This window comes from Diachasma alloeum, unplaced genomic scaffold (genome assembly GCF_001412515.2).
Source record: "Diachasma alloeum isolate Michigan unplaced genomic scaffold, Dall2.0 Dall_scaffold_00994, whole genome shotgun sequence".
Lineage (NCBI taxonomy): Eukaryota > Metazoa > Arthropoda > Insecta > Hymenoptera > Braconidae > Diachasma > Diachasma alloeum.
In genome coordinates, this window is record NW_021681109.1 from 43,515 (window position 1) to 64,239 (window position 20,725).

Here is a 20,725-nt window from a genome sequence, read left to right on the forward strand (position 1 = left end):
TTTCTCTTTCTTTCAATTCATATGGAACCAAGTTACCAACTTTTTGAACCATTCCTATTGCTTTTAAACACTTTGCAACAGTTGATCGTTCAACATTTAATGCTGCAGCCAATTCTGATTGAGTTTGGCAAGAATCCTCTGCCAATAATGCCTCAGCATCTTCAATTTTTTTTGTGGTTTTCTATGTTCTCTGTTCTCAGTGCCAAAATCATTATTTTTNGCAGAAATTTTTGAAAAATACAAAGAAATAAAAAAGAAAACCAAGTCGGCAATGTAGAACGAACGAACATAGTGCACAATCAAATTTCTATGAGAACAATAGTTTCCAATCGAATAAGTATTAAAAAAAAATTTTCATGAAATAAAAAATTGGTAGAAGGAGAATCAACGTTCTTGGCGCGGAGTTTTTCAACTCCCTGTTTAGTATAAATCTAATTCGCTATTTTTTGATCCGCGCCAAGGACGCTGGTTCTCCTTCTAGTAATTTTTTATTTCATGAAGAATTGTTTTTAAATCCTTATTCGATTTGAAACTATTTTTCTCATAGAAATCTGATTGTGCACTATGTTCGTTCATTCGACATTGCTGACCTGGCTTTCGTTTTCATTTCTTTGTATTTTTCAAACATTTCTACTTCCCAGTAAGAACCAACCCAAACTTTTTCTTGGCCCTGTTTGTTTACAAATATAAATTATTCACATCCAGATATTAGGTGTGTGAATATGACTCCGCCCTTTTTTGTTCAAATAAAACACATTTGCTTGTTTAGAAAATTGAAGAAAAGTTTATTGAAAGTATGCTCTATCTGCAGCTACAACCTTCGCCCATCTTTCAGGTAATTTACGTATTCCTTGCCTGAAAAAATCCTGGTCTTTTGAGCTGATCCAGTTATCAAGCCAAATTTTGATACTTTCGTATGAACTGAACCGTTCTCCCGTAAGATCTGACTGCAGTGTTCGGAATAAGTGGTATTCCGAAGGAGCTGTGTCTGGCGAATATGGCGGGTGGAGTAGCACTTCCCAGTCCTGTCCATCTAAATATCTTTGCACAACTTGGGCCGTATGCGGTTTGGCATTGATATGTTGAAGAATTAATTTACAGTGGCTATTCACTCATTCTGGTCGTTGTTCTTCTATGGCTCGCTTCAAACGCATTAGTTGTCGTCGGTAAATTTTTCCATTAATAGTTTGAGAGTTCGAGCAACTCATAATATACAACACCTCTCTGATCCCACCAAGTGCAGAGCAAAACCTTGGCACTCTGAATATTTCTTTCTGGTTGGGATGGGCCGGATTCACCTGACTTCACATAAGCTTTTTGGCGTTTAGGATTCTCATAATATATCCATTTTTCATCTCCTGTGACTATTCAATGCAGAAATCCTTTTCTTTGCTGTCTTTGAAGTAGCATTTCACAAATTGTTTTTCGACGTTCCATTTCTCTTTCTTTCAATTCATATGGAACCAAGTTACCAACTTTTTGAACCATTCCTATTGCTTTTAAACACTTTGCAACAGTTGATCGTTCAACATTTAATGCTGCAGCCAATTCTGATTGAGTTTGGCAAGAATCCTCTGCCAATAATGCCTCAGCATCTTCAATTTTTTTTGTGGTTTTCTATGTTCTCTGTTCTCAGTGCCAAAATCATTATTTTTAAATCGTCGAAACCATTCCTTGCAAGTTGTATTAGATGGAGCATGCTCACCGTAAATTTCCGCAAGGAAACGATGAGTTTCCGCTACACTTTTCTTTGCAATATAATAGTGTAATAATACTTCCCGCAAATGATGTTGACTTGGAACAAAAACCGACCAAGCATTTATAACCGTGAATAACTCACATATATACGCAGTATATAACTAACCTATATTTTTTAAATGTCATTTTTGACCGGTTTTATATATGAAATTCTCTATACGTCATATATGCAAATTTTTATTCGATTTATTTATTCATTACTAGGGGGCTACGCCCCCTGCTCGCTCCGCTCGCCAACCCTGGGGGGGCTTCGCCCCCNCCCCTCTCTCTCTCTTTTGACCAGAATCGGTATGACCACATGAGTGCTGAGAAATTGGTAAGTTGAACCCAACATGAATGTTTATCTTATACGAACCGCCTGCCAAATAAGGACCGCTCCCATATAAATTCGCCTTACATAGAAACCCCCTATATGGGAGTATCATATTGGACTATCCCCCTATCATATATAATCTTTCTTTTACATGGGATCATATAGAGTTCCCTCTCATATGAGATCCCCTTATGTGGGACCTTTCCTCATATAGGAGGACTTGACCATACGTAGACTCCTGTCCTCATATAAGATTCCACTCATGGCCCTCGTCAGCCATGCCGATTCGATCAGTCGTTTCATATTCTCATCTGCTTGTGATTATGAGGCCTTCTTCTGTAGTTTTCCCAAATTCAACTCAAATTCAAACGTAAAGGTTTGTTATTATGACAAATCTTACGGTTTTTGTATACATTTTTATCCTTTATGCTTGAACAGTAATATGAAATATTCAATACATACAACTGTTGATGGAAGACAATTCACTTTGAGAAGGAAGAAAGGAAATAGGATTGCAAAGGAAGAGTGACAAGAATATCCTAATTGCGGAATTAAGGTTCTCATTGTAATATTATTAGAAATTGAACACATGACGTCACTTCCTTCGATATGCCCATCCGTTCATTCTGCTAATGCAGCCATTCGACCTTTACGTCTTCCAACATATTGAGCATGTCTAGCGTTTTCCATCTGATTTGCATATGCGATTCTACGACGTCACTCGTTCTCGAATTTCAAGAGTTGCTCCCTCAGAATGACATGTCCACACTCATTAACGATGCTTCTTTAATTTTCCGTCCACTTTTGCAATAACCCGTCAATGCCATCCAACTCCAGAGCCATATATTTCAAGAAATTTTGATACCAACGCCTGGTATGAATACAGAATTCCTCGACCTGAAAAGATTCCCAAAGATTTTGAAAACTTGAGAAGAGAACCTTTGACATGTATTGGATTAAGAGTTAGTTATCGTCAGATTCTTAGCGACTCGATTTTCATATCTGGATAGAACTCTTGAAATATCATAAAAAATTTAGCTGTCCGAGATTTCCGAGTCATTTGTTATGTTAGGAATTTTGATTGGAGAGCTAAGGGAAGTCTATTGTTATACATTCACTTTGATCAATCAAGCTTCATCCTCAGTGGTTTTCCTTTTTTTTCGTGATTCCAGGAGATTCCAGGAATCGCGGCGGTGGTGATTGCTGGAGATTTTACGTTTAACACCATGTGTCTGTTTCCGAGATTGGTTTGTTATGGCTTGAGATTTAGTTTTGTTCCGGATTTCATGAATATCTGTTTTTTTATTCACTCTTTCCTCTCCATAATCGATATGATTAAGAATCTTTTGAATTATTGTTCGACAGAATCTGCAATGAAAATTGAAATTGATTTCCAACTGATTTCTCCGTTTGAATGATCTAAATGTGAATTATGCACGTGAACCTTTTCGAATGATTTTCGTCGGTGGGAGAAGTTCCTCTGAAATTTTGACGATCAATTCCATTGATAATATTGGCCAATAGCCCTTCCATACATCCTTCATTGTAAAATTTCTCGTTTTCTTCCCAATGTAATTGAGCGTTGATTAGCATTTCATCGAATTCGTTAGTAGCCCCTTTGAATATAACATAAAATCCATGATATTATTTCTATTCAATGGAAGATGGATGCGATAAAGAGTGAGTTATTATCATAATAAGAAGAGAGTTGATGAGTCAGCTGATACAATTTATACAATGCTTTCAATTCTTACAATCTTTGAAATCTTCATCATCGATATCCATGTCTATTGGGATGTTGTCAATTGCTTTCGGTGACGGTTCGGCTATTGATTGCTCATGATTATCCATGATTGTTCCTACAAAATTATTATTTGCTGATAACCATCATGAAATACAAACTTTTTCCGATTATTTTCATCCGTGATAATTATATGAGATTACTCTCACTGATGAATTGGCGATGAATTGGCGATCAATCAAATTTCTCCTTCAATAATGAATTTTTCATACAATGTAACATATATATCAGTTTTTATGAGTTGATTTTTATACATAACCCATAATTATCCACGTTGTAATATATCCTCACAGTCTGCCAACCAATTTTACCTCATAGGCAGTCCAATCTGAACATTTGTAACAACTGTTGGATTCTCAATATTTGCATTTGTCATTATGAATGATACAGATTTTACCATCTGAAGAAAAATAAAATTCCATTCGTGATCGCATCCATAAATCCACATGAGAAATACATTAGGAATGCATTATAGACTATTCCTCGGGCCAGGAACTTTGTGCTAGCCCAAGATTCATCTCAATATAACCTCTAATTTCTATGACATCTCATTCTTTAGTTTATGACCGATTTCATTATTTTTCATATGTGGCATTCCCTTGTGGATCTAAAAGCACAAAGTTCCAGGTCATGTTTCTACCTGTATCATCGGAATAACCTCTTTGTTTATATGAATTCTTCAAATTGGAGTTCATTCATTGAAAATTTCTTTGTATACGATGTTCTGAACGTATTTCTCCGAATTTTCACAAATAAATTTGATTCTCAACCCAGATAATGTTCTGCATCGTGACAGAGCGACGTATAATTGTCCATGACTGAAAATTGGTGATGCTTCATCCAAATATATACCAACACGATCGAAGGATTGTCCTTGTGCTTTATTGATGGTCATCGCAAATGCTAATCGAATCGGAAATTGAGTTCGATGTAAAACAAATGGTAATTCTTTGTTATCTTTTGTATTCAATGCGATCTTCGGAATAGTGACTGCATCTCCAACTTTGTCGCCTGTTAAAACTGTACAGTACAGAATTTTGTTAGTAATTTTGCGAACGATTAGTCTTGTTCCATTACAAAGACCATTTGCTATGCATATGTTCCGGATCAACATAACTATGGCTCCGATTTTCAATTTGATTTTGAACTTCGGAAGACTCGTGAAATTTCATTTGTTTAAATATTCTGGTTGAAAGCGTAGCATTATGTCATCTCCATCGGTTTCATCAGTGTCACATGCGGTAGCTACATCGTGTCCCATCAGTTCAATTATTTCTCCAGGAAATTTCTCTAGTACTTGATCATTCAACATGTCTACTTGAATATTCAAAGCAGCTAGGCGTGTGCATTCAGCTAAATAATTTTCTTCGCTGTTATTTCTGTACAGTTCTTCAACTATATTATTGGATAAGATGTTTTCAGGAATTTCCACCTTATCAATGTTCCCATCACCTATAGGTGCTTGATATATCAAGCAACCATTTATTCAATTGCTCTCCATCAATGCGCACATTTTGTCTCAATGTATAATTTCTCATGGAATTCCAAAATGGCAGTTTCGTTGCGCAAGCAATAAGGAACATCCAAATAAGGAACATTTATCACCGAATAATTTCTCTGATTTCATCAAATCTTTCAGAGTGACATCGATCATTTTCAATACCACACCAGGTATCATGGAGGCCTCATCCCAAATGATTATATCCCCATTGGTTAAATTTATTTTAGCACGTTTTGTTAGAAATATTGGAGTGATTTCATCATCAATTTCTGGCAAATTTATTGGTAACTTGAAAAATCGATGTGCAGTTCGTCCATTAGGTAATAGAATCGCTGCTATACCTGTCCAAGCTATTGAAACGATATTCTTCCCCAAACTACGCCAATGATGATATAAGCACTTATAAAGGAACGTTTTTCCTGTTCCTCCTGGTCCGTCAACGAAATATAATTTTTCCATTCCATTTTCCAAAGAATTTGTAATATCCATGAATACTCGTAATTGATCACTATTCAATTTTGTCTTCATTTCATTCGCTAGTAATGAATGTTCAGTCACAGTACGATCATCTTCGAATTCATCAAATGATGATTCTAAATCTTTCTCTTCAAATCCAAACAGCAACAAAGATTTATCTTCACTGTTCAACAATCGTTCGATTTCGATCAGTGCATCACGCTCAGTGGATTAATCACAGAGGAATTCTTTATATTTATTCCACAGTCCTCGAACATCGATATTATCACACGTAAGCAGCAGATAGGCGAAAAATTTTCTCAGTGGCTTCGGCATCATTGTTGCACAACATTCCTCCATCATTTCTTCAATGTGCTTCGGGTTATTAATGAATCCTAATTCATAGGCAGCCTCATGGAATGTGGAACAAATTTTATCACCGGCAGTTCTGAGTGCTTCGAAAGAGGTCGCTCCCTTCCTATGTAGTAACAATATTTTCAAGAAAAATCGTTCCACATCCTTCGGAGAAACAGAATACATCCTTGTAATGGTTTTGTCAGTTCCGCGTTTCCGCTTCTGCCAGCAATGATTTTTTTGATTCCAGGTAAAATGTTTCGGAATTTGGAGGTACGTATACTCTCGGGCCAGTTCTTCAGTCGAATTTAAATAAAAAAAGGCGGTTAATTTAGTAATACTTTGATTGGAATTCATTGCTGTTTCTTTATGGCCCTCCTCAAATCGAATATACTGATGGCCGGGTAGATGTACAGGCAGCCTAGTAACACTATGACTCATCAAGCGTGTTGGCAATTCTAACAATCTCCAAGCGGCTTCCATCGAACTAACGTACCGTGAATCAATGTAATCATCAATTTCATTGATACCTCGTGATTCAATTTGAACTTTCACCCGATCGTGTGGTTTATTGATGTATTTATATAAATATTTGATTGCTATCACTGATCCACAGTCTTCGACATTGATATGGCATCCATATTTACCCAATAAATATGGATTATATGGAACGACCATAGAATTGTCTACAAGAATCAATTTGTTATTCAATTTTCTGGTATATGTATAACATTTACTGCGATTGTCAGGTCGCTTGTATACTGGAAAATCATCAGTCTCAATCTTCGTATCGGGTGTGAATTTCTTTGGGAATTTCTTAGAACATTTCTTCTTCTCCGCATTCCAACATGGTGTTTTATTGCTGTGCGGGCCATGCAACATATGTTTCATCACTAATTCATGAAGTTTCGGGTATTTTTTTCCATCAGGTATTTCGGCGCTTATGAATTTATCGATGACCTCTGGTGTCAACATTTTATTTCTCTTACAAAGCACCCATATCAAATGTCCATGACGCAATCCTCGCTTTTGAAATTCGATTGTGCAGGTATAGCATAAGACCTTCCCAAAGATTTTACCCAATTTGATTTCATCTATGAATTGGCACAATTTCATATAAAAAACTCGACAAACAAAATAAGGGATGTCAGATGGTGTGTACCCAGCGGGTAGCATTCTCAAGAAATTAACAATTTCATCCCATTTTGGATTAGCTGTCAGTGTTATGAATAAATCAGGTCTACCAATTTCCCTGGACATAGCCATAGCGTCTTGATAGTGTTGATGTTTTGCTCTCGGACCGCCATCGAATGATGANACAGATAAATCTGCGCATTCCGAGGGGTTTGTCTTTCTCTAGGATAAAGGCTGGTTGTCACGACCGCATTGACTTCTCCTCCAATTGTCATGGAGCCCACTCCTCGATGGTTAACTTCAGCTGCTGGACAAAATGAGGCCATAGCAAATGAATTATTGTAAAATCGAATATATTTGCGGAAGCGAATATCCCTCTGACTATTTGCGGTAAATCNATCATTGTTGCACAACATTCCTCCATCATTTCTTCAATGTGTTTCGGGTTATTAATGAATCCTAATTCATAGGCAGCCTCATGGAATGTGGAACAAATTTTATCACCGGCAGTTCTGAGTGCTTCGAAAGAGGTCGCTCCCTTCCTATGTAGTAACAATATTTTCAAGAAAAATCGTTCCACATCCTTCGGAGAAACAGAATACATCCTTGTAATGGTTTTGTCAGTTCCGCGTTTCCGCTTCTGCCAGCAATGATTTTTTTGATTCCAGGTAAAATGTTTCGGAATTTGGAGGTACGTATACTCTCGGGCCAGTTCTTCAGTCGAATTTAAATCGAAAAAGGCGGTTAATTTAGTAATACTTTGATTGGAATTCATTGCTGTTTCTTTATGGCCCTCCTCAAATCGAATATACTGATGGCCGGGTAGATGTACAGGCAGCCTAGTAACACTATGACTCATCAAGCGTGTTGGCAATTCTAACAATCTCCAAGCGGCTTCCATCGAACTAACGTACCGTGAATCAATGTAATCATCAATTTCATTGATACCTCGTGATTCAATTTGAACTTTCACCCGATCGTGTGGTTTATTGATGTATTTATATAAATATTTGATTGCTATCACTGATCCACAATATTCGACATTGATATGGCATCCATATTTACCCAATAAATATGGATTATATGGAACGACCATAGAATTGTCTACAAGAATCAATTTGTTATTCAATTTTCTGGTATATGTATAACATTTACTGCGATTGTCAGGTCGCTTGTATACTGGAAAACCATCAGTCTCAATCTTCGTATCGGGTGTGAATTTCTTTGGGAATTTCTTAGAACATTTCTTCTTCTCCGCATTCCAACATGGTGTTTTATTGCTGTGCGGGCCATGCAACATATGTTTCATCACTAATTCATGAAGTTTCGGGTATTTTTTTCCATCAGGTATTTCGGCGCTTATGAATTTATCGATGACCTCTGGTGTCAACATTTTATTTCTCTTACAAAGCACCCATATCAAATGTCCATGAGGCAATCCTCGCTTTTGAAATTCGATTGTGCAGGTATAGCATAAGACCTTCCCAAAGATTTTACCCGATTTGATTTCATCTATGAATTGGCACAATTTCATATAAAAAACTCGACAAACAAAATAAGGGATGTCAGATGGTGTGTACCCAGCGGGTAGCATTCTCAAGAAATTAACAATTTCATCCCATTTTGGATTAGCTGTCAGTGTTATGAATAAATCAGGTCTACCAATTTCCCTGGACATAGCCATAGCGTCTTGATAGTGTTGATGTTTTGCTCTCGGACCGCCATCGAATGATGATGGAAGGATCATTGCTTGACCTAATCGAATGTGATCCGAGGTATTCAATGTACTCTGTTCTACGTGGTCGATTAAGCCTTGCAAGGTCTCTCTCCGAAATTGTTGAGGATTTGAACGGAAATAATTCAGGCGATTCCACTCGTTAACAATATAACCATATAAAATATACTGTTGAGTCAACCTCCCTCCCATGATGAAAGGATTGAACTCATTATTCTTAGGAATCCTTAATTGCCATCCAAAATATTGAACGACAGTGACACGACGGTCATTCATCGGGGAATTATTATCCATATAGATTGAAAATCCGTCTTGACCATTGGGGAAGAGTAGAGGAAATAACATCGGTTCAGCAAATCGTGATAGCTTATGCATTTTTTGACATTGCATACTGTCACGAGGATACACGCGGAATTCTACATTTTGTGGAACATTTCCTTCTTTACCGGTGATGAGGATGGCACCTACTTCTGATCTTGCTGCCAAACCTGATGGTAAATCATATCTCTTCTGTTTATTCACCACAGCTGAAGCTTGACGGAAATAAAGGATTGTTTCACGTCCTCGGTTTCTTCGATATGTTTCTAATAATGTTCTATAAATTTTGACGTACCGATTCTCACTCATAATTTTTTGAATCATTTTCAAAATATTAGAGCTAGAAGTTTCAAATTTCCGTAATTTTAAAGCTTCTTGAAATTCACACAGATAAATCTGCGCATTCCGAGGGGTTTGTCTTTCTCTAGGATAAAGGCTGGTTGTCACGACCGCATTGACTTCTCCTCCAATTGTCATGGAGCCCACTCCTCGATGGTTAACTTCAGCTGCTGGACAAAATGAGGCCATAGCAAATGAATTATTGTAAAATCGAATATATTTGCGGAAGCGAATATCCCTCTGACTATTTGCGGTAAATCATCTGCGCAGTTTCTTCGGGAAAGTGGGAGGAGGATCCAACTGAATTTTCCTACCATGACAGCAATTATTTTTCACCCTTCCTCGTTCTAATGGAAAATGCAAAGCGCCACAAGACGGACATTCCCAGTCTAAATTCCCGACGTTAGATATCTCAATATCTTCGGACCACTTCTCACCTAGATACTTTTTTTTCACATTACGGATGTAATAATTTCGATTTCGCTCCGAAATTTTATGGCGATGTTTCCCATAATATCTTCGTTTCCGGTCAGAATATCTGCTCTTCTTCAGTACCGTAGTGTCTGACTTAACAGTGACCTGATTCTGAGGTTTTCGTTTCTCAAATTTTCTACTGGTTTTTCCACAGATATCTTCTCGTCTGATAATTGTTGTCGAATGGCTACCTCCCTGATCTCTCTTGCGCACGTAATAATTCTGATTTCGTTCAGATATTTCAGCCCGATGCTTCATTCGATATCTTGATTTTCGATCAAACTTTTTAAGTTTTCCTGCTATAGATTCCTCACTTTCCGAAAAAGGATGCTTCCTCTTTCGAGAGCTGCCTGCGTCCTCACACAATGCAAGGCAATTTTCCCGATTCTCATCAACCATTCGAATTGAAGATTCACTGAAGCCTTTACCGAGCGCAGCTTTTTTTTCATAGATTTCATTTTTTTTGACAGGGTGTAATAATTTCGATTTTTCTGGGAAATTTCGATTCGGTGTTTCATTCGGTATCTTCGTTTACGATCAAGATATTGACTGTTTTGTGGTTCGAATTCTTCATATTCCCGATTATTCTCGATGCTCTTCACAGATTTTCTATTACGCATATAGTAGTCCCGGTTCTGCCTTGAAATTTCATCTCGATGGAATGCCCGATATATTTGTTTTCGATCGGAATATCTATTGATTTCCAACGTTGATTCTTCAGAATTTGAAGATAATAGACTTTCGTCGCTCGTATCACTCATGATTTCAATATCTACTTATTCTGAAAAAGCACAAGATACTACAAGTTCACGTTCGAGAATTTCAATTTGAGAAACTATTTTTCTCACTATAATTCCTGAAATTTCCCCAAATTCTTAGTAATTCCCTTAAATTCCCTCACATTCTTTGAATTTTTTCGAAATTTCGTAAGATTCCTCCCTTTCCTTCAATTTTCTTGAATTTCCTCAAATCCCTCTGAATTCCCTCTGACTTTTCTCTCAAATTTTCCCTGACTTTCTTCAATTTCCCTGAATTCCCCAAAGTTACCCTCAATTTCCCTGAATTTCCTGACTTTTTCTTAATTTCCTAGAATTTTCCCTCTATTTCCCAGAATTTCCCTAAACTCTATGGAATTTCTNAATTTTTTCGAAATTTCGTAAGATTCCTCCCTTTCCTTCAATTTTCTTGAATTTCCTCAAATCCCTCTGAATTCCCTCTGACTTTTCTCTCAAATTTTCCCTGACTTTCTTCAATTTCCCTGAATTCCCCAAAGTTACCCTCAATTTCCCTGAATTTCCTGACTTTTTCTTAATTTCCTAGAATTTTCCCTCTATTTCCCAGAATTTCCCTAAACTCTATGGAATTTCTCCATGAATTTCCCTAAACTCTATGGAATTCCCCCATGAATTTCCTTGAATTCCCCTAAATTCTTTTGACTTTTCTCGAATTCTCCTGAAATTCCCCTACATTCCTCGAAATTCCTCTAAAATCCTTGCAATTTCCTGGAATTTCCTTCAGATTCCGGAATTTTCCCAAGATTCATTGAATTAGGGAAAAGGAAAAACATTATTTCACCACTTGGAAGGCAGCTCCGTCACAAAAAAAAATGATGAAACATACATAAGATTTTACCTTGTGAGAGTCAGTAACCCTTGTCAATGGAGGAACGAAGGAATGACGGAATGTTCACTCACACCGATTGGATGGAAAAGAAAAATATACAGGAAAGATGGATGGAAAATTATAACTCCCTCCCTACAAATTTGAAATATTATAAGAGAAATATAATCAATTTAGAATGAACACAATAACTCACCACTTAGAAGAAACAGTCACTTACAAGGTTTGAATTGGGATAAATTTATCCGGGCATAAATGATTTCAAACTGCCGACAGAAAAATCAACACTATATTTCACACAGAATATTTTCCCATATGATAGATGCCAAAATATTCAAACGTAATACTCACTCCAATCAAATAGCCTTCCTCACAACACAATAATTTTGATTCTCCAAAAAAAGTATATTTGAACGAACTGTCATTACAAATTATAAAATCAAACGTCAATTTTTTTATATGACACAACACAATAATTTTCACAATACGATAATTTTTATTTTTCAGAGAAAAATGTATTCAAGCCAACTGTCACTACGAATGATAAAATTAACCGTCAATTTTTCCATATGCATTGAAGTTGAATGATTCTCAGACTCGAATGTGACTACTTTCACTTCATGTTCGAAGACCGACATTCTGTGGGAATCAACCAATTTAATGATTTTTTTCGAATGGTGAATTGCTCCGCAACACATGTTTTTTTGATAAACCTGAAGACACATATAAACTACATCACTTTCATGAGTTCGATGAAGATGGACACTCCATATGTGTATTTTTGTTGTATAGGGCTCCTCGTATAGGGGCAGGTCCACATAATCAGGGTTTTATATAGCGGGGGAGGCCCAGATAAGCAGGGTCTCCTATAAAGGGGTCCCCACATATGGGGTGTCCATATAGGGTATCCATATATGAGACACCCCAGATCTCATATATGAGGGGTCCCATGTGAGGGGTTTAAAGGGGTCCCCATAAAGAAGGGTCTCATATAGAGGGGTGTTATATGAAAGAGGTCTCATATAAGCAGCGTTCAATATGAGGGGGTCCAATATAAGGGAGTCCCATATAAAGGTAGGGCTGTCCCCTGAATTTCAGCGTCCCCTGAATTTTCACACGTATTTTTTTATTATATAGAGAGATAAGTGAATTGAAAATCACATATGAGAAAACATTAATTTTATATATATGCAAAATAGATGTAGTTATATGTATGCCATATATAAGGTACCATGTATTTGGCATGTAGCTGAAATATATGACAGATATATCCGTCAATAAATACGATGAATGCATGCTTTTGTTATATATCTGACATACTTTCGAGAGACATTTGACTTACATGATAAAATAATTCAACATATAATCCTAACTTGAGATAATCACACATATATTTTGAATATGTAAACAATTATTATGCACAATTATGTTTAAACCATTGTTTATTTTGTCCCCCCCCCCACCCCCCCACTGAGAACAAGGCAATCCATCCAATACAATTTATTGATCGTGAATTGAAGATTTTCAATGGAATACAATCATTTTTAACAGTAAATACACTTATTTTTCAACTTATTTTACTGTCTGAGGACTAATAGCCAAGATCACGAACCGGGCTTTGCGCGCTTAATTATAATTATCCTTATATTAGTGCGACAAATCTATCGAATAATGAAGTACATTCAGTGACTCAATCTATCCTATAAATTGAACCAAAAATCTAATTCACTTGTACTCATCAATACATCTTTTAAATGTGTTTGTCGGTAAAGCGCAATAATAAACTAACAAAAGATACATTCTAGTTCTCTTCATCAAATCATCTTACATAAACGATGAAATAAATGATTTTTCCTTATAACCAGAACTGAGCTCCTTAATAGAAAAAAAAATCATAAAAAACTGACGTGTCTGAGTTGATTATCTACCACAATGAACTGAAGGAGATTGATCTCCTACCATAATAAACTAGTCAAAAATACATCTCATTTCTCTACATTAAATGTTCTGTTGAATAAGCAAAAAACATGATCTCATTTCACAATCGCAACAGTTCATGTTTAGAACAATAAAACAACTGAGGTATGTTGGTCGATCGTATAACATAACAAACTAATGAAAAGTATATAAAAAAAATCAAGTTTTTCCATATCAACTAGATGACTCATAGAACAAAAAAAAATCAGGACAAACTAACGGGTGTTCGTTGATCGTCTACCATAATCAACTAATAAAAGATACAGCTCATTTTCTTTCAATAAACATTTGTTAAATGAATAAAAAAAATAATAATTTTATTTCTCCATATCAACTAGATCATTAATAGAATGAGAAAACTGATGATGAACCGCCGTGGACTTCCGGAGACTTTCGAAAGTCTCAACTTGAGACTTGAAAATCTTAATTTTAGCCTTCTGAAAGTCTCAACTTGAGATTTTTAAATCTCAACTCGAGACTCTCAAAGGGCTCAAATTGAGACTTTCCAAATTTTCAACTTGATACTTTCAGAAGGTTTAAATTGAAATTTCCAGGTCTCAATTAACTAAGACCAGACTTTCGAAAGCCTCAACTTGAGACTTTCATAAGTCTTAATTGGAGATCGTCAGTCTCAAATTGAAATTGAATTTTTCTTCTGGCGGATGATGTTTTTGTAGTGTTGGTAGACAAACCGGTCCCTCGCATTAGTTTTTAATTGAAAATTGAAATACATTAAGATTGTTTTTCTCGATTAATTAATTAATGAGTTATAGACTACTGTAACGTTCTCAGCGTAACCCAGGACCGACGGCTTGGACGTGACGTTACTTCCGGGCCCACCCTCCACCCTACTATGGGAATAAGGAGAAATAACCGTTATGTAACGTTAGTTGTTGTTAGATTAATGTTTCAAGGTTGTTCCTGGGTACGTTAATATGATGTGATGTAGTTAAGATTTATTTTTAAATTAGAATTCAAAATGTTAATATCCTTCAGAATTACCAGAACCCCAATCCTCCGCTATCCTTCATAGGTTATAAATTATTAAATTATTCTACTCATATTCTTATTATTTAGAGTAACCTTGATTTATAATATCTCTTATGGTTATTTTTTCAAAATAATTGAGTGTAAATGATGTAATTGTTTTTCTAATTATCAGGTTAATGGTTATCTTTTTTTGGGAAATTAATTAAATTATCACATCATTTTTTAGTTATTGTTAATCATTACAGTATCTAAAATTCATTCGATTATAAATTGTTATTATTGTTACTTTTTGATTATTATTTATAAAATTCTTTTAGAAGTTCAAAAAATTTTCCAATTCTTTCATTATGGTTAAACTTTCGAAAAAAGCTAAATTCTGAGATATAAGCTTGTTTGTTACACTCTTTAAGACCTGATTTTGGTACATACTTTTTCAATTCAAGCCACAGTCTTTCAATAGTATACATTCAACCCCAGTCTTTTTATTGATAAATGTTTTTGAATGGTTTACTCTCTTGTGAGAATATTTCATTTTAGATAATTTGTTGTAGCTCTTCAGGCAATCAGTATGTATTATTGTCCATGGTTTCATATATCTCCTAATAAAAGGTATGAGAGTGGATGATTTTCTGTGTGGCACAGAGATTATAAATGTGTTTCCGATGCCTCTCTCTACCCCTCCTAGGACCCATTTGTTCTTGACCCACCGACCTTTCCTGAATTTTCGTATTGCCAATACGGTTTCGTCTATTTCAACAATTGACCCTTTGCCTCCAATTCGTTTTTTCATTGATTTCAAGTACCATATATTTAGCACATTTCTAAATTTATTTAACCAATTCACTGCAATATTTTTTGAGATGTTTAGTTCTTCCTGTATTGTCACTACTTTAGGACTACATTTGGCAAATGGTTTTTAGTTTCATTTTACTGTATTCAAATATTGTCTTGTAATAAATAGTTTGTTTAAACTTACACTTTATAGTTTCTGGCTCGTTTCTCACATTTAATTGTAAGAACGACTTACGACATACCCATGCTAGTTTGTTTATTGATAATCTAGCTAATTGTTGCATTTCACTGAGTTTTTAAAAATGTTTATGGATTGTAAATACCTGATAAATAGGTTCAATTTTTCACAAATGATGAAGAATTTGATGAATTTCATATTGATTTGTCCCTTATTGTTCCTTTCTCTATTGTGGAATGTGGGTTGATCTTGAGTTCTTTTTCCTTCCTGTGGCACGTGTGTGGTCGCTGAGAGATGTTGTGTGACTGAGAAGCTTTGGGTTAACTGTCCTGCAATGAGTCCCTGGTGTTGTTGCTATTGGTCCTTTATGTGTGTGCCAATATCGAAACTGTGTGACTTCATGGCCTCGTAATGGTGTTATAGGCAGATTTTAAATGGTGACATGAGTGTTTGACTTAATTCTTATCCCTTAGACATTTGTAATTTAAGAATTTAATACGGATTATCTGGGTCTAGAATTTTTACGGGGCGAGGGGACCTTATTCTCTACCAAAACCGATTTTGTTGTTTCCTTACTCCATCTGGATTGTCTCGTTCAGGTTGCTGTTGTGGAAGATTTCTCACAGTTTTTTCAAGTAGATGCTCCACTCTAGCCATTCGTGCGGCAAAGATTCGATTGATTTCTCCGTTTTCTAAATTTATTACAAAAATTCAAGATGTATTGAAAAAAATTGTGAATTATTTCATAATTGAAATGAATACCATCGGGATTTATACGAGCTACGGGCAATCTGGGCTCATTTCAATCTTCCTGACAAGCTCCAGGAACTCTGAGATTACCCTCAAGGTTTTGCGAAAACCACACCTCAAGGTGTGGCGAAATTCTTTGGTAGATTATCCTGACCACTCTGGCCATCATTCTGGCCACCCTGGCCACAATCCTGGCCATTCTGGCCACCATTCTGGCCACTCTGGATACCATGGTCACCCTCGTCAGATGACGTACTGTCCGCAAGTACTGAAGAGACTCTTTCGTTTCTGATGTCAAAAAATAATAGTATTAGTGTTGAAAGGAGAGAAAATATATCCAATTCAAGTTTTGTTATCGTCATTTAATACAACACATTATCGATCAAGAACTAGATAAAATAGTACGTTGTGGTGATATCATTGAAAAGAAAGGGGAATGAAATTCTAAACTAAAATGAGACATCTGGTTCAGACTTACCGACTTTTTGGGCATATTGGAAATTGATTTCAACGAATAAAATGTTTGTCATATATATAGATATATCGGAAAAGCCATTGACAGCAACGTGTTCTTTTCTTGTCGGTTCAGTTAAAAGTTTCTCTGTACTAATTTTTACCCTAGAGTCCGTTCTATTTTGGATGGCTTGGGATTTTTTTTCAATTTTTTTATATTCCGGCCCTTTCTGCCCTCTGATTGGCTAATCGGCCCTATCCAACCCTATGCATGCGGCTGTGGATTCTACACTGCACCGCATTCGCACTCCTATAGAACATAGGAGTAGCATGGGACACCACAGAAAACCTATGCCGGTACAGGCGGTCACTATATTAGCGACCTCCCGCTCGCCGGAGCCTCCGGTTGAAAAACTCGGTTCCACGGGGAATCGAACTCACAACCTTTCGCACACTAGGCTCGCACCAAGCCGCTTCGGCCACCGACGTCGGTTAATGATGGCTTGGGATTCTTGACTTCTTCTTGATACACCAGGCTGAGTATCGAGTGCAGCTTGTGCTGAAGGCAATACACGAGGAGATTTCGGAAAAATATAATTAGCACTCTTACTCTCCAATGTCTCAATGCTACCTAGAGACGGAGACATTCATGGAAATCAACGTTAGGAAGATTATACACAAATGAGACTATTAACACTTGGCACTTTGAAAGATTTAACAAAGAACCAGCAACGTCCAATACCACGCCATCATACGTCGGCTATTCTCCCGGTGGTTTTTTGTTAGTTGTACGCCATTGGACCGCATATGCCTCCTCTGGATCGAAATTTTCGAATAAAAACTCCTGATAATCGAACCGGAGGATATGCTCAATTGGAATTCCCACAGTAATTTTGCCCTCATGCTCCCCCTCCACCCATTTTACTGTTGCAAATCGTCTTGTCATCCTGAAAGGCAGTCGGGTATAACAAACATACTGTGTAACACACTTAAACAATGCAAAACACGTTTCGACAAGTTTCATTCGGAAGTATCCACTGACTGAAGTAAGCAGTTGTGGCAACATGAGTCACAAACCAAAATGGCAGAAGTACCGCTACAGTCAATCCCGGTATTCTAAACTACATTCCAACACCTTCTAGAAATTTAATAATCGAATGAATTGAAAGAGAAGAGAAGAAAATTGATGTTGAATAGTAGTTTGAAGAAAAATCGTAGCGATGTTATACTCTTCATAGCCAGGAAGAATGTTTTTTCGAAAAAACTAGATTCATAAAGGCATAATTTGATGAGGCTAGTTTCACATCAGTCTGTTCGCGCGCGAGTGAAACGACTCCATTGGTCGAAATGTACAGCAACGTTCCTGCGATATGAATATACGGAAGTAAATGAATTGTGATATGGTTGAGCCTGAGTTTAATAGAGAATATGTTCGCCGTGTCATAAAGAATCATTCTAAAATGGATCGATCATTGGGATGCAAAAGCAAATATAAATCATATACTTATCACGGGAAGAACAATGTTATTCCTGATTGAACCCAAAGACGCTGGATGGAAAGGAAAAGACTCAAAAGGTTAGTTCTTGCATCTAGCACATAACCCTTGGAAGTGAATAAATCAAGTTTAATAGAGGGAATTGATTACTTCTCATTGATTATTACAGCAGAGAACTTGTTGAGGAGCGCAATGAACAGAATGATGATTTCCTAATTAGGGACGTGAGCATTAAATCTTTACTTCAGTGTTCAAATTTACAACATTGATATATTTTGATATATGATGATAATCAATTTGCAAATATTAATTCTTACAATCATATTCGAAGATTCTTTTGAGAAGAATGAAGAATTTAATGAATAATTTGATTGCCAACTGAATTAAGATTCACAACATTGAGAATTCAGATGTAGCTGTAATTTCAATTTTATAAAATTTCTAACACTGTACAAAAAGAGCTTTATGCCTTGTGAAAAATTGAAATCAGGTTCAAGTGTTGAGCTCAGAGGTGTTACAATCCTCAGTCCCTGATTCCTTCAGATATAATGAAGGAATCCTCATTAAGTGGGCCATTGGAATTTTTAGATGTTTCCGAAAAATTAGAAAAAATTTGAGAGTATTATGCGAGCCCTGATGGTTCATACCCAGAGTTGGACTCTGGGTAATCTCCATAAACTCAGTCTGGGTTGAGAGGAAACCCAGAGTTGAGGTTAGGTGCCGAATGTCGGTTGAACTCTCTACCCAGAGTAGATCCCAGACTTGTGAAATGGATTGTTAAACAAATGTTAAACATTGTTTCAGAGATGGAAGGCAGGGAGGGGGGAATAATAACATTGTTAGAGTGATTCTGGGGTCAATTTCTCATGTAGGAGCGATGCCAAAGGGCATTCCAACAATGTTATGTCAACTCTGGGTTTAACTCTGGACACAATCTTGATCCCAGAGTTACTTTTTATTGTTGAACAACTTGTTGATGGTGTTGAATGAAGAGCCGAGGGAGGGGAGCGGGTCCCATGACATTATTTAAGTGATTCTAGGGTCAGTTTCTCACTTAGGGAAGTTGCTGGAAATTATTCCAACAATATTAAGGCAACTCTGGGTTTAACTCTGGGTACAGTCTTAATCCCAGAGTTGTATTATTATGGCTGAACAAGTTATAAATTTCATTGAATGAAGAGGTGGGGGAGGATAGGTGGTCATATGACATTATTGAAGGGTCCATTTCTCCTCTAGGGGAGAGAACAAAGGTCATTTCAACAATGTAATAACAACTCTGGGTTCAATTCTGGACACAGTCTTGATCCCAGAGTGTTACTTTTTATTGTTGAGCAAGTTGTTAATGTTGTTGAATGAAGTGGCGAGGGAGGGGAGGGGGTCTCATGACATTATTTAAGTAATTCTAGGGTCAATTTCGCGCTTAGGGAAGTTGCTGGAGATTATTTCAACAATATTAAGGCAACTCTGGGTTTAACCCTGGGTACAGTCTTAATCCCAGAGTTGTACTATTATTACTGAACAAGTTGTAAATTTCATTGAATGAAGAGGTGGGGCAGGAGAGGTGATCTTATGAAATTATTGAAGAGTCAATTTCTCCTCTAGAGGAGAGAACAAGGGTCATGGTGGTGGGTCTCAACATCTTAAACAGGGGAAAAGAATCAACTTTCGTTGACCGTAGACGTCAGGAGATTATAGACATGATTCTAGGAATCTTCCTCTCCGTACAAAATCTCCCAGACAAAATCCCTCTGGACAATATCTCCCAAAGAAAACATTACTCTGGGGACGGATGACGTGGTTGGCCTGAATAGGGACTGACGGGTTTCAAATGACCTCTCAGCCTCTGATTATAGGACCATAAGGACGTCTATTTGCTCTGAGAAGGAAATTGAGTGGAGTAGAAATCCACGGCGAACCAACTGGGAGAAATATCGAGTAAGTCTAGCTAATAGACTAAAAGAGATTCCTCTCAGGTTTAAGAGCAGGAAGCAACTGGAGAAGGCCGCGGAGGCCCTAAACCAGGCAATAATTGACTCATATGAAGAAAACTGCAGGATATCAAATGGAAGGCAGAAGACTGAGGTACCTTAGTGGTCAGAGGATGTGCTTGGGGAATTCAGAAGGGGAACCAGCAGAGCTTTTAACAAAGCAAAAAATGGGAGGGAAGGCCCTCGTAAGGAAATAGCCTGAGAGGCCCATAGAGGCCTTCTCGGAATGTATAACAAGGAAATAAAAGCCGCCATGGGAATTATTGAGGACCAATTTGCCGCCAAGGGATATGCCATA

The 20,725-nt window shown here is 36.9% G+C and overlaps 1 long non-coding RNA gene across 1 annotated transcript; it reads right to left on the reverse strand.

Moving 5' to 3' along the window:
- Positions 1–3,191: 3,191 nt before the first annotated feature.
- On the reverse strand, positions 3,192–4,092 carry LOC107045549. The gene is made up of 4 exons (XR_001461460.2): positions 4,022–4,092; positions 3,826–3,930; positions 3,516–3,687; positions 3,192–3,439 (listed from the first exon to the last, which is right to left on the reverse strand). It is a non-coding gene; the product is annotated as an uncharacterized LOC107045549 (long non-coding RNA).
- Positions 4,093–20,725: the final 16,633 nt, after the last annotated feature.